Source organism: Peromyscus maniculatus, chromosome 21 (assembly GCF_049852395.1).
Source record: "Peromyscus maniculatus bairdii isolate BWxNUB_F1_BW_parent chromosome 21, HU_Pman_BW_mat_3.1, whole genome shotgun sequence".
Lineage (NCBI taxonomy): Eukaryota > Metazoa > Chordata > Mammalia > Rodentia > Cricetidae > Peromyscus > Peromyscus maniculatus.
Window position 1 is genome coordinate 46,950,294 of NC_134872.1, and position 13,127 is coordinate 46,963,420.

Here is a 13,127-nt window from a genome sequence, read left to right on the forward strand (position 1 = left end):
CTCCCCTATACAAATGATAAATCGGCTGAGAAAGAATTCAGAGAAACATCACCTTTTACAATAGCCACAAATGATATAAAATACCTTGGGCTACCTCTAACTAAGCAAGTGAAAGCTCTGTAATGTTAAAAAATTTAAGTCTCGACTTCCTGAGACTTAGAGACCGGCCCCCAGCTCCCAGCCTGCCCCTGACGACTTCCCTTCTGGACCAGAGGTGAGTGCCTGGGTCCAGCCAGGACCCCATCCCTGGCCACCAGCCACTCCTGAGAGGCCTGCCCAACTTGGCACCAGTTTCTGGCCACCGGGCAGCTCCCCTTCTAGCCCCACCGGGAGGGATCCCCATTTCCAAGCCCCAGGCAGCCCCTGCAGTCTCCGCGCCCTGCCCCCAAGCCCATCTGCCCAAGACCCCACCCACTTCCTGAGACTTAGAGACCGGCCCCCAGCTCCCAGCCTGTCCCCGACTGCCATTCTGGACCAGAGCTTGCCCCTGACTTCCCTTCTGGACCAAAGAGTTGGACAAGAGAACTCCCTTTTGGACAAGAGAGAGAGTCTTCCTGAGTCTGTCAGATCTTTGTGAAACAAGTCCACTGATAAGACCAAGAAGGAATCACAAGGAGATGGGCAGACGTCAAAGCAGAAGTACATACAGCAAAATGAAGAGCAATACAGCATCACCAGAACCTAGCTCGCCTCCAACATCTAGACCTGAACACCAAAAATTGGAAGAAGCAGAAGAAAGTAGCCTTATGAGTAACTTCATGAAGAAGGTAGAGGCTTGTGTAGAGGAAAAGACAAGAAAATTGGAAGAACGCTGTAAACAACTAGAGGAAAGGGCAAACAAATTAGAAGAAAACAATAAAGCCCTCCAAGAAAACAATAAAGTCCTGGAAGAAAACATTAAAATCCTGGAAGAAAACAATAAAGCACTGAAAGAAAATCATGAAAAAGCAATGAAACAAACAAAGGAAACAGTCCAAGATCTGAAAAGGGAAATTGAAAAAATGAAAAAGACACAAACAGAGGGAATGCTGGAAATAGAAAACCTGAGTAAAAGATCAGGAACTTCGGATGCAAGTATAACCAACAGAATGCAAGAGATGGAAGAGAGGATTTCTGGCATTGAAGATACAGTAGAAGAAATAGTTCCATCAGTCGAAGGAAACACTAAAGCCAACAAAGTCATGAACCAAAATGTCCAAGAAATCTGGGACACCATAAAAAGACCAAACTTACGAATTATAGGGATAGAAGAAGGTGAAGAATACCAACTCAAAGGCACAGAAAATATATTCAACAAAATTATAGAAGAAAACTTTCCCAACTTAAAGAAGGAAATGCCTATGAAGATACAAGAAGCCTATAGAACACCAAACAGACTAGACCCCCCAAAAAAGTCCCCTCGACACATAATAATTAAACAACTAAATGTACAGAATAAAGAAAGAATATTAAGAGCAGCCAAGGAAAAAGGCCAAGTGACCTATAAAGGTAAACCCATCAGAATAACACCCGATTTCTCAATGGAGACTTTGAAAGCCAGAAGGACCTGGACAGATGTAATGCAGACACTAAGAGACCATGGATGTCAGCCCAGACTAATATACCCAGCAAAACTTTCAATCATCATAGACGGAAGGAACAAGACATTCGAAGACAAAGCCAGATTTAAACAATACCTATCCACAAACCCAGCCCTACAGAAAGCACTAGAAGGAAAATTCCAACCGAGGGAAGTCAGATACACACTTGAAAACACAGGCAATAGATAAAGCCACAACAGTAAACCCCAAAGAAGAGAAGTACACACACACTACCACCAAAAATAACAGAGATGAAGAATCACTGGTCATTAATATCCCTTAATATCAACGGACTTAATTCACCTATAAAAAGACATAGACTTACAGAATGGATACGAAAGCAGGACCCATCCTTCTGCTGCATACAAGAAACACATCTCAAATTCAAAGATAGACACTACCTAAGAATAAAAGGCTGGGAAAAGACTTTTCAATCAAATGGTCTTAAGAAACAAGCAGGGGTAGCCATCCTGATATCCAACAAAATAGACTTCAAACTAAAATCAATCAAAAGAGATCAAGAAGGACATTACATCCTCGTCACAGGAAAGATCGACCAAGATGAAGTTTCAATTCTGAACATATATGCCCCAAACATAAGGGCACCCACATATGTAAAAGAAACATTACTAAAGCTTAAACCACATATAAAACCCCACACATTAATAGTGGGAGATCTCAACACCCCACTTTCACCACTGGACAGATCTCCCAAATCGAAACTTAACAGAGAAATAAAGGACTTAACCGATGTCATGACCCAATTGGACCTAATAGATATCTACAGAACATTCCATCCTAACAAGAAAGAATATACTTTCTTCTCAGCACCCCATGGAACTTTCTCTAAAATCGACCACATACTTGGCCACAAAGCAAATCTCAACAGATACAAAACAATCAGAATAACCTCCTGTGTTCTATCAGATCACCATGGTTTAAAGCTAGATTTCAACAACAACAAAAACTACAGAAAACCTACAACCTCATGGAAACTGAATAATGCTCAACTGAATCACCAATGGGTTAAGGAAGAAATAAAGAAAGAAATTAAAGACTTCCTAGAGATCAATGAAAATGAAGACACCACATACCCAAACTTATGGGACACTATGAAAGCAGTGCTAAGAGGGAAATTCATAGCACTAAATGCCCACATAAAGAAGTTGGAGAAATCGCACACTAGTGAATTAACAGCACATCTGAGAGCTCTAGAACAAGAAGAAGCAAAGTCTCCCAGGAAGAATAGACGCCAGGAAATTATCAAAGTGAGAGTTGAAATTAATAAATTAGAAACTAAGAGAATAATACAAAAAATTAATGAAACAAAGAGTTGGTTCTTTGAGAAAATCAACAAGATAGACAAGCCCTTATCCAAACTAACCAAAAGACAGAGAGAGAGAATCCAAATCAACAAAATCAGAAATGAAAAGGGGGACATAACAACAGACACTGAGGAAATCCAGAGAATTATAAGGTCATATTTCAAAAACCTCTACTCCACAAAACTGGAAAACCTAAAAGAAATGGACATTTTTCTGGATAGATACCACATACCTAAGTTCAATCAAGACCAGATAAACTATTTAAATAGTCCAATAACCCCTAAGGAAATAGAAACAGTCATTAAAGGTCTCCCAACCAAAAAAAGCCCAGGACCAGATGGTTTCAGTGCAGAATTCTACCAGATCTTCAAAGAAGAGTTAATACCAATACTCTCTAAATTGTTCCACATAATAGAAACAGAAGGAACATTACCAAACTCCTTCTATGAGGCTACAATTACCCTGATTCCTAAACCAAACAAGGATGCAACAAAGAAAGAGAACTACAGACCGATCTCCCTCATGAACATTGATGCAAAAATACTCAATAAAATACTGGCAAACAGACTCCAAGAACACATCAGAACAATTATCCACCATGATCAAGTAGGCTTCATCCCAGGGATGCAAGGGTGGTTCAACATACGAAAGTCCATTAATGTAATACACCATATAAACAAACTCAAAGAAAAAAACCACATGATCATCTCACTAGATGCAGAAAAGGCATTTGACAAAATCCAACACCCCTTCATGATAAAAGTCTTGGAGCGATCAGGAATACAGGGAACATACCTAAACATAATAAAGGCAATATATAGCAAACCAACAGCCAACATCAAATTAAATGGAGAGAAACTCAAAGCAATTCCACTAAAATCAGGAACGAGACAAGGCTGTCCACTCTCCCCATACTTATTCAATATAGTACTTGAAGTTCTAGCCAGAGCAATAAGACAACATAAGGAGATTAAGGGGATTCAAATTGGAAAGGAAGAAGTCAAGCTTTCCCTATTTGCAGACGACATGATAGTATACTTGAGTGACCCCAAAGATTCCACCCAGGAATTGATAAAGCTTATAAACACCTTCAGCAACATAGCAGGATACAAAATCAACTCAAAAAAATCAGTAGCCCTCCTATATACAATGGACAAAGAAGCTGAGAAGGCAATTAGAGATACATCACCCTTTACAATAGCCAAAAATGACATAAAATACCTTGGGGTAACACTAACCAAGCAAGTGAAGGACCTATATGACAAGAACTTTAAGTCCCTGAAAAAAGAAATTGAAGAAGATCTCAGAAAATGGAAAGATCTTCCATGCTCATGGATAGGCAGGGTTAACATAGTAAAAATGGCAATCTTACCAAAAGCAATTTACAGATTCAATGCAATCCCCATCAAAATACCAACACAATTCTTCACAGATCTGGAAAGAACAATACTCAACTTCATATGGAAAAACAAAAAACCCAGGATAGCTAAAAGAAACCTGTACAATAAAACAACTTCTGAAGGCATCACAATCCCCGACTTCAAGCTCTACTATAGAGCTACAGTAATAAAAACAGCCTGGTATTGGCATAAAAACCGACATGTGGACCAATGGAATCGAATTGAAGACCCTGACATTAACCCACACACCTATGGACATATAATTTTTGACAAAGAAGCCAAAAGTGTACAATGGAAAAAAGAAAGCATCTTCAACAAATGGTGCTGGCATAACTGGATATCAGCGTGTAGAAGGCTGCAAATAGATCCATATCTGTCACCGTGCACAAAACTTAAGTCCAAGTGGATCAAAGACCTCAACATAAATCCAGCTACTCTGAACCTGCTAGAAGAAAAAGTAGGAAATAGTCTTGAACGCCTTGGCATAGGAGATCACTTCCTAAATATAACACCAGTAGCGCAGACACTGAGACAAACAATCAATCAATGGGACCTCTTGAAACTGAGAAGCTTTTGTAGAGCAAAGGATACGGTCAACAAGGCAAAGCGACAGCCTACAGAATGGGAAAAGATCTTCACCAACCCCACATCTGACAGAGGACTGATATCCAGAATATATAAGGAACTCAAGAAATTAGACATCAAAAGGACCAACAGTCCAATTGAGAAATGGGCTTTAGAACTAAACAGAGAATTCTCAACAGAGGAATCCCAAATGGCTGAAAGACATTTAAGGAATTGCTCAACTTCCCTAATCATCAGGGAAATGCAAATCAAGACAACTCTGAGATACCACCTTACGCCTGTCAGAGTGGCTAAGATCAAAAACACTGAAGACACTTTATGCTGGAGAGGATGTGGAACTAGGGGAACTCTCCTCCACTGCTGGTGGGAATGCAAGCTTGTACAACCACTTTGGAAATCAATATGGCGCTTTCTTAGAAAATTGGGAATCAATCTCCCCCAAGATCCAGCTATACCACTCCTGGGCATATACCCAAGGAATGCTCAATCATACCACAAGAGCACTTGCTCAGCTATGTTCATATCAGCATTGTTTGTAATAGCCAAAACCTGGAAACAACCTAGATGCCCTTCAACTGAAGAATGGATAAATAAATTGTGGCACATATACACAATGGAATACTACTCAGCAGAGAAAAACAACGACATCACACGGTTTGCAGGCAAATGGATGGATCTAGAAAAAATCATCCTGAGTGAGGTAACCCAGACTCAGAAAGACAAATATGGTATGTACTCACTCATAGGAAAATGCTAGATGTGGAACAAGGATGACTAGACTGCTACTCACATCACCAGTGAGGCTACCTGGAAAACGGGACCCCAAAAAAAGACACGGAGAAATGGACAAGATCTACATGAATAGCCTGGTCATGAGTGGGAACAATGAAGGGCGACAGTCGAGGGAAAGAGTGGGAGATCCTAGCTGGATCAAGAAAAGAGAGGGAGAACAAGGAATAGGAGACCATGGTAAATGAAGACCACATGAGAAGGTGAGAAGGGGAGGAAGCAGAGAGCTAGGGAGGCCCACGGAGATCCACAAAGATACCCCCTCAAAAGACTGCTGGCAATGGTCGCGAGACGGCAGGAACTGACCTACTCTGGTGATGGGATGGCCAGACACCCAAATAGTGGTGCCATAAACCCCATCCAAGGACTGAGGAATCTGAAGGCAGACATCCACGGCTGGGCCCCTGGTGGAGCACTGGGAGTCTAATTAGTGAGTAAGAAGAGGATTTATATGAGCGAGAATTGTTGAAGCCAAGGTTGGATAAAGCACAGGGACAAATAGCCAAATGAATGGAAGCACAGGATCTATGAACCAAAGGCTGAGGGGCCCCCAACTGGATCAGGCCACCTGAACGGGTGAGACAGTCAGTTGGCTTGATCTGTTTGGGAGGCAGCTGTGCATTGGTGCCAGGTCCTGGGCTCGTTGCATGAGTTGGCTGTTTGAATCCTGGGACTTATGCAGGGACACTTGGCTTGGTCTGGGAGGGGGGAATGGACCTGCCTGGACTGAGTCTACCAGGTCAACCCCGGTCCTCGGGGGAGACCTTGATCTGGAGGAGGTGGGAATGGGGGGTGGGCTGGGGGGAGGGGTGGGCGAGAGGGGGAGAACAGGGGATTCTGTGGCTATTAGGTTGAACTGAATGGTGTTGTAAAATAATAATAATAATAATAATAATAAAAAAATTAAGTCTCTGAAGAAAGAAATCGAAGAAGATATCAGAAAATGCAAAGATCTCCCATGCTCATGGATAAGTAGAATTAACAAAGTAAAAATGGCAATCTTACCAAAAGCAAGCTACAGATTCCATGCATTCGCCATCAAAATCCTAACACAATTCTTCACAGACGTGGAAATAACAAAACTTAACTTTACATGGAAAAACAAAAAGCCTAGGATACTCAGCAGAGAAAAACAATGACATCATAAGTCTGCAGACAAATGGGTTGAACTAGAAAATATCATCCTGAGTGAGGTACCCAGACTTAGAAGGATAAACATAGTATATACTCACTCCTAAGTAGATACTAGATGTGAGGGAAGGGATGGCCAGACTGCAACCCACAGCTCCAGAGAGGCTATCTAACAAGAACAGACCCTTAGTGGGAGACATGGATGACACAGCGAAGGAGCAGTGGATGAGATCTATATGAGAGGACTGGGTGTTGGTGGGGGGGAGGGGTTGGTGGTGGTAGAGGGCAAAGTGTCCAGGATGAGAACATAGGGAAATGGGAGGGTCAAGCCGCAACAGGGACAGAGTGGGAGGCCAGGGAGGGAGATACCATGATAGATGAGGACATCATGGGAATAGGAAGAGGGGGGGCTCTCAGGAATCCATAAGGATACCCCACCTTGGACTGTTGGCAGTGGTCCAGAGGTGCCTGGACTGGTCTACTCTGGTGACTGGTCTAGCTGTAATCATAGATCCTCTGTCCAGTGACAGTTGGAGGTAGATGCTGAGATCCTCAGCAAGGCACCAGGCTGAGCTCCGGGAATCCAATCGATGAGAGAGAGGAGGGATTCTGCAGTCGGGGGACATCCACATCATGATGGAAAGACATGCAGAGATGACTGGTCACAAGTAGAGGAAGCACATGATCTGTATACTATTGGCTTTGGAGCTCCCATGGGACTGGACTAGGCCCTCTGGATATGGAAAATGGTAGGTTGGTTCAAACTGTTTGGGAGGCACCCAGGCAGGGGGATCAGCATCCATCCCTGGCGAATGGGCAGGCCATTGGGAATCTGGTGCCTGTGGTGTGACGCCTTGAGCAGCCTTGGTGCAGTTGGAAGGGGCTTGGACCTGCCTAGGCTCAGTGTGCCGGGCTCTGCTAATTCCCCATGGGAGACCTTGATTTGGGGGATGTGGAGATGTGTGGTGGCTTGTGAGAAAGGGGAAGGGGGTGGGAAGAGGTAAGAGGTGGGATCTGTGGATAGTATGTAGAGTGAGTAGAAAATTTGTTAATAAAGAAAAATGAAAAAAAAATTCAAATTTAGTCCAGTAATTTTGAAAATGTTTTCTATACTTGAGAGAAAAAACATATGGAAATAAAAGATTGAATTTTCAAAAATGAAAATTGGGTAGCATTTAACGAGGGAACTAATAGTTTAAGCACAAATTGTTTCTAGAACAAAAACAAATATTTTAATATAATATTACATCTTGTCTTTCTGTAGTCAGTTGCTATCCCTTGGAGCCTGCCCTTTTCTAAAGGGACACAGAGCACAGTGGATCTGGTGCAGAGAGGAGGTGAGGGGCAACTGGGAGCAGTGGAGAGAGGTGAGGATGCAGTCAGGATATACTGTATGAAGAAAAATAAATATAAAGAAAAACTGTAAGAACAGAAATATAAATATGAAACAGCAAGTCTAAATCCCAGGAGCCAAAACCAGCAAACTGAAAATCAACTTGTCCAATCTCAACAACTAGCAGCACTGATCCACAAGTATTTCAGTAGACCATATAACTGAGGGAAGGCACACTTTTTTCAAGCACATTTCTTAAAAGAATTATTACCCTAATTGCCGAACCATTTAAGACATTTAAAAAAGATCCTAGTATCAGGCAATATCCTTGAGTGACAGATTGGAAAATCCTGAATGAGAGTAATTAATGGCTTACATCAAATTCAATACCACATTCATAAGACCAGACTTCATGATCAAGACGTCTTTAAGCAGAAACACTCAAGGTTCATCAACAACAAAAGAACACAGCATACACAACACACTGAGGTAAGTCCTAAATCAGACATCAGTGGAATGGAATGCCTAATTCAGGAGGAAACCTGGAATTAGTGAAAGCGTTACTACAAACAGCAAGTTCCACAAACACAAGTGTCACATTTTGTTCACTACAGGTCATGAGCAGGCAGGGGGATAGCCTGTGTATATGGTCCCAATTCAATGGGTTGGGAAGTGAAATATAGCAGATAAATATGACCAAAGTACTGTACAGACAAATATCAAAATAATGATCAAATTCCTCATCCTATGCATTTAATATATAACACTAAATTTGTAAAATACACAAGAACACAGCCAAAAACGACAAAGACATTGATAAAAGGAAAATAGCTTGAAATGAAGAAAGAGGAATTACAGGGAAAAATTAGTACCCAAACCAATAATGTACATAAAGAAATAAATAAATGCCAATTGCCAAAAGCCCAAACTGAGAACTTGGGAATTAAACTCACTATTCCAGATCCAACAGGTCAGAGAAAAAGTCAAGTGTATGAGAAACAACTGAGTCCAACTGCTCTCCCAACAACCAACTGCTTCTCTGAAGTACAGACAAACACAGTCTCAGGCAGTGCCTTTTGATTGGCTAGGATCTAGCATACCTCACAAGGAATACGTGTGATGTCACATGCAATGGACCAATCAAGCCTCAGCAAAAACCAAAGTGAATTTTTAAATTATTTGTCCGTTAAATTATTACATTAATTATTAAATCGGTTTTTTTTCTGTTCACATTCTTGCCCCTAAGGACAAATGCCCTTAGCAGAGAGGGCTGCTATCCCTCCCCACCCCACTCCTGTTATTTTTCCAGAAGAGGCAAACATACATTGCTGTCACAAAGTCATACATTGACCATATCTCTCCCACCCACACCATGAATACAATCAATGAGTTTCTCAAGTAGCCTAAATTCAAGACCCATGCTCTGTCATGAAGCATAGTTCTCATGATAACCAAGCCTGCTTCTTGCTATTGAAGCAATTCCTTTCCCCTCAGAAACCAGGAAGTTCATGGAGACATACTTTGTCTGGTGGGAATAAAACCCCTTCAGACACCCAGTGAGTGTCTAGTCCATCGTTACTAATGAACTTTTGTCTGAAAGGAAGATCTGTCCTAGCATCACTGTCCTTCTGTAAGCTCTGGCAATTCCATCCCTCCTCTCATGAAATGTAGAAAATACAGCTAGGTGGTGGTGGCACATGCCTTTAATCCCACCACTTGGCAGGCAGAACAAGGGGGATTCGTCCACACATACAAATTGACACAAAGCAGAGAACACACACAACATTGAGGTAAGTCCTATAATCAGACATCAAAAAAAAATGAAATGCCTTTTTCAGGAACACATTTGCAACAAGTCAAAGTGTTACTTGAAATATTCCAGTTCCACAAACACAAGTGTCACATTTTGTTTCCTAGGGGTCCTAAACATGCAGAGTAAAGAACCTTAGATCATTAAGAAGTACTTGTTACAATCGATGTGTGGGTAAATGAAATAGATCATGTAAATACGATCAGCATATGCAACATAGTCAGATTGGGAAGTCTTGATCAAATTCCTCATGCCATAGAGATGATATATACCACTCTGTGTGTAAATTACACAAGAACAAAGGCAAAAATGACAAAGAAAAGAAGTTGATAAAAGGAAAATGAGGTGAAATGAGGAAAAAGAACTTACAGGCAAAAATCAAAACCCAAAACAATGATGTCAATAAAGCTATGAACAGATACTAATATATAAAAACAAAAACTGAAAACTTGGGAAATGTACTCACTAACTTGAGAATCCTACAGGTTTTGAAAAGTCCAAATCTAGCAGATACAACTGAATCCAACTGCTCTTCAGAGAACCAACTGCTTCTCTGAAGTACAAACACAAAGCCCAGCCCTAGGTGGCGCCCTTTTATTGGCTGATATCTAGCTTACATCACTTGGATTCCATGTGATGTCACATGCAATGATCCAATCAAGGCTTGGCAAAATACATAGTGATTTTAATTTTTTTCTCTCAAGTTCTTGTAGCCAGCTACACTACTACTAATTTTTCTCATGTGTGGTCTAATAGTTGGCAAAGATCTACTTACAGGAGGCAGGGTTTATTTAACTTCAGATTTATAGAAACCCAAGTCTAGTTCCATCCTTTGCCTGCAAATTTCATGCTTTCATTGTTTTTTATCCTGAGTGAGGTAACCCAAACCCAGAAAGACAGTCATGGTATGTACTCACTCATAAGTGGATTCTAGATATAAAATAAAGAACAATCAGACCACAACCCATAGAACCATGAAGGCTATATATATAGCATGGAGGTCCCTAGGACGACTGTGGCTTATAATAAATTTTGGTTTTACTCAATTATTGAAAAAAAATAGCCAAATGAATGGAAACACATGAACTATGAACCAAAGGCTAAGGGGCCCCCAGCTGGATCGGGCCCTCTGAATAGGTGTGATAGCTGTTTGGCTTGATCAGTTTGGGAGGCAACAAGGCAGTGTGACCAAGTCCTGTACTGAATGCATGAGTTGGCTGTTTGAAACCTGGAGCTTATGCAGGGTCACTTGGCTTAGGCTGGGAGGAAGGAACTGGACCTACCTGGACTGAGTCTACCAGGTTGATCACAGTCCACGGGGGAGGATTTGCCCTGGAGGAGGTGGGAATGGGGGGTGGGTTGGGGATAAGGGGAGGGGGTGGGAGGGGGAGAATAGGGGAACCCGTGGCTGATATGTAGAACTGAATGGTATTGTAAAATAAAATAAATAAATTAAAAAAAAAGAAAGAAACACAAGTCAAATAAGGGGAGGAAATAAAGGTGTGGACATCAGCAGAGTTGTCCAGTCGGTCATATGGCATTTGCAATCTTGATATTCTTCTCTAGGTCCTTCACCTCTCCAAGTAGCATTAGTGTGATCTTAAGCATGTGTCTCTAGTCAAGCAGTGTCAAGTTACATTTTAGTGCCATGACTGATACAGTCAATCAGTGGTTCTTTCTCTCCCATAGTCCCCTCTCATTTAACACTAAAAAGCATGAGATACATGACCTTGAACTTTTAAAAGTGTCATATAATCCCTCAATGAGCATCTTCCAGAATTGACTCATATCTCAAAATACGTAGATGCCCCTGCATAAAATCCACATAGTTTCTACGTTCCAGAAAGACACTGTCTTCCACTCAATGCCCAGGCTCTCCTTACCTGCTGCAATTAGGAAAACTTCTCCTGCCTTTGTGTCTCATCTCTGCTTACTTTGGCTCTGTAGTCACCATCATGAGAGCCCTTGGTGTTCCAACATGGTGCCTCTAACCTCTCAGTGCAGCCACCCAGCAGGCATCAGGGATTCTCTTCCCTACTTTGTCCAGGAAGGTCCTGTGATGTTAGACTCTCTCTAACCTATTTGTGTGTCTTTCAGGGCAAAGAAAGTAAGACATCCACAGAGGATGAAGAAGACACAGTCTACCTGGATAAACATGGTTCAGCAAGCATCTCTTTAGTGTGATGTGACAATTTGTGGGTATATTCCCAAGATTGGTATAGCTGGATCTTGAGTTAATTAGATTCCTCAATACATCTTCTTGAGAACCTTCCATACTGGAGTCCATAGTGGCTGGACAAATTTACATTCTTCCCAGCAATGGAGGATATTCCCCTTGCTCCACATCCTTGCCAGCAGGAGCTGTCACTTGTTTTATTGACCTAAGTCATTATGATGATATAAGATGAAATCTGTAAATTGTTTGGATTGGCATGTTCTTGATGGCTAAGGAGGTTGAATAGTTTTTTAGTGTTTCTCAGCGACTTGAGTTTCTCTGTGGAAATTTCTATTGAGACCTCCAACCAATTTTTCAAGAAGGGTATTTATTTATCTGATATCTAGTTTTTAGTTTTTCTTACATGTTTTGGATATTATCCCCGTAACATGTGTGTAGTTGATAAAAAGAAACTTGTCTCATTCTATAGGCTGTTACTTTGTCTTAATGATGTTGTCCCTTTGCTGTGCAGAAGCCTTACAGTTTTATGAGGTCCAATATTTTTATTTATTTGTTTATTTATTTATTTATTTATTTATTTTTTTATTTATTTACCCATAGAGTGTGTGCTAATGTTTTTCTGTTCAGAGAGTTTTTCTGCATCACACAGCTCAAGGTTATATTTCCTCATCTATCAGGGTTTTTGTATTTTTTTATATTGACCTCTTTGATGCATTTGAGGTGACTTTTGTGCCATGTGATAAGCGTGGATCAGTTTGGATTGTTCTACATGCATGAAAAAAAGTTTGACCAGCACAGTTTGTTGAAGATACTGTCATTTTTACACTATGTGTTTTGGGCTGCTTGTAGGAGTTCATAGGTGTGTGGATTTATGTATGAGTGTTCAATTCCATGCCATTCATCACAGTCTCTCTTTTTCTGCCATTTCTGCTGTTTTTGTAACTATAGCTCAGTAGTACAACTTCAAATACTAATCAATTGAAACATCTCACAGTGCT

The 13,127-nt window shown here is 41.1% G+C and overlaps 1 protein-coding gene across 12 annotated transcripts in view; it reads right to left on the reverse strand.

Moving 5' to 3' along the window:
• LOC107400474 (sperm motility kinase Z-like) overlaps positions 1-10,552 on the reverse strand; it is a 29,058-nt gene extending 18,506 nt beyond the window's left edge. For 5 of the 12 annotated variants that reach the window (XM_076557626.1, XM_076557631.1, XM_076557623.1 and 2 more), the window contains exon 1: positions 10,420-10,528. The gene's annotated coding sequence lies outside the window, so the exon portion shown is untranslated. Of the gene's footprint in view, positions 1-9,096; positions 9,208-10,419 lie in introns of those variants that run through there. The other 7 variants (XM_076557627.1, XM_076557621.1, XM_076557629.1 and 4 more) reach the window with 4 other exon arrangements.
• Between the last annotated feature and the right edge of the window lie 2,575 nt (positions 10,553-13,127).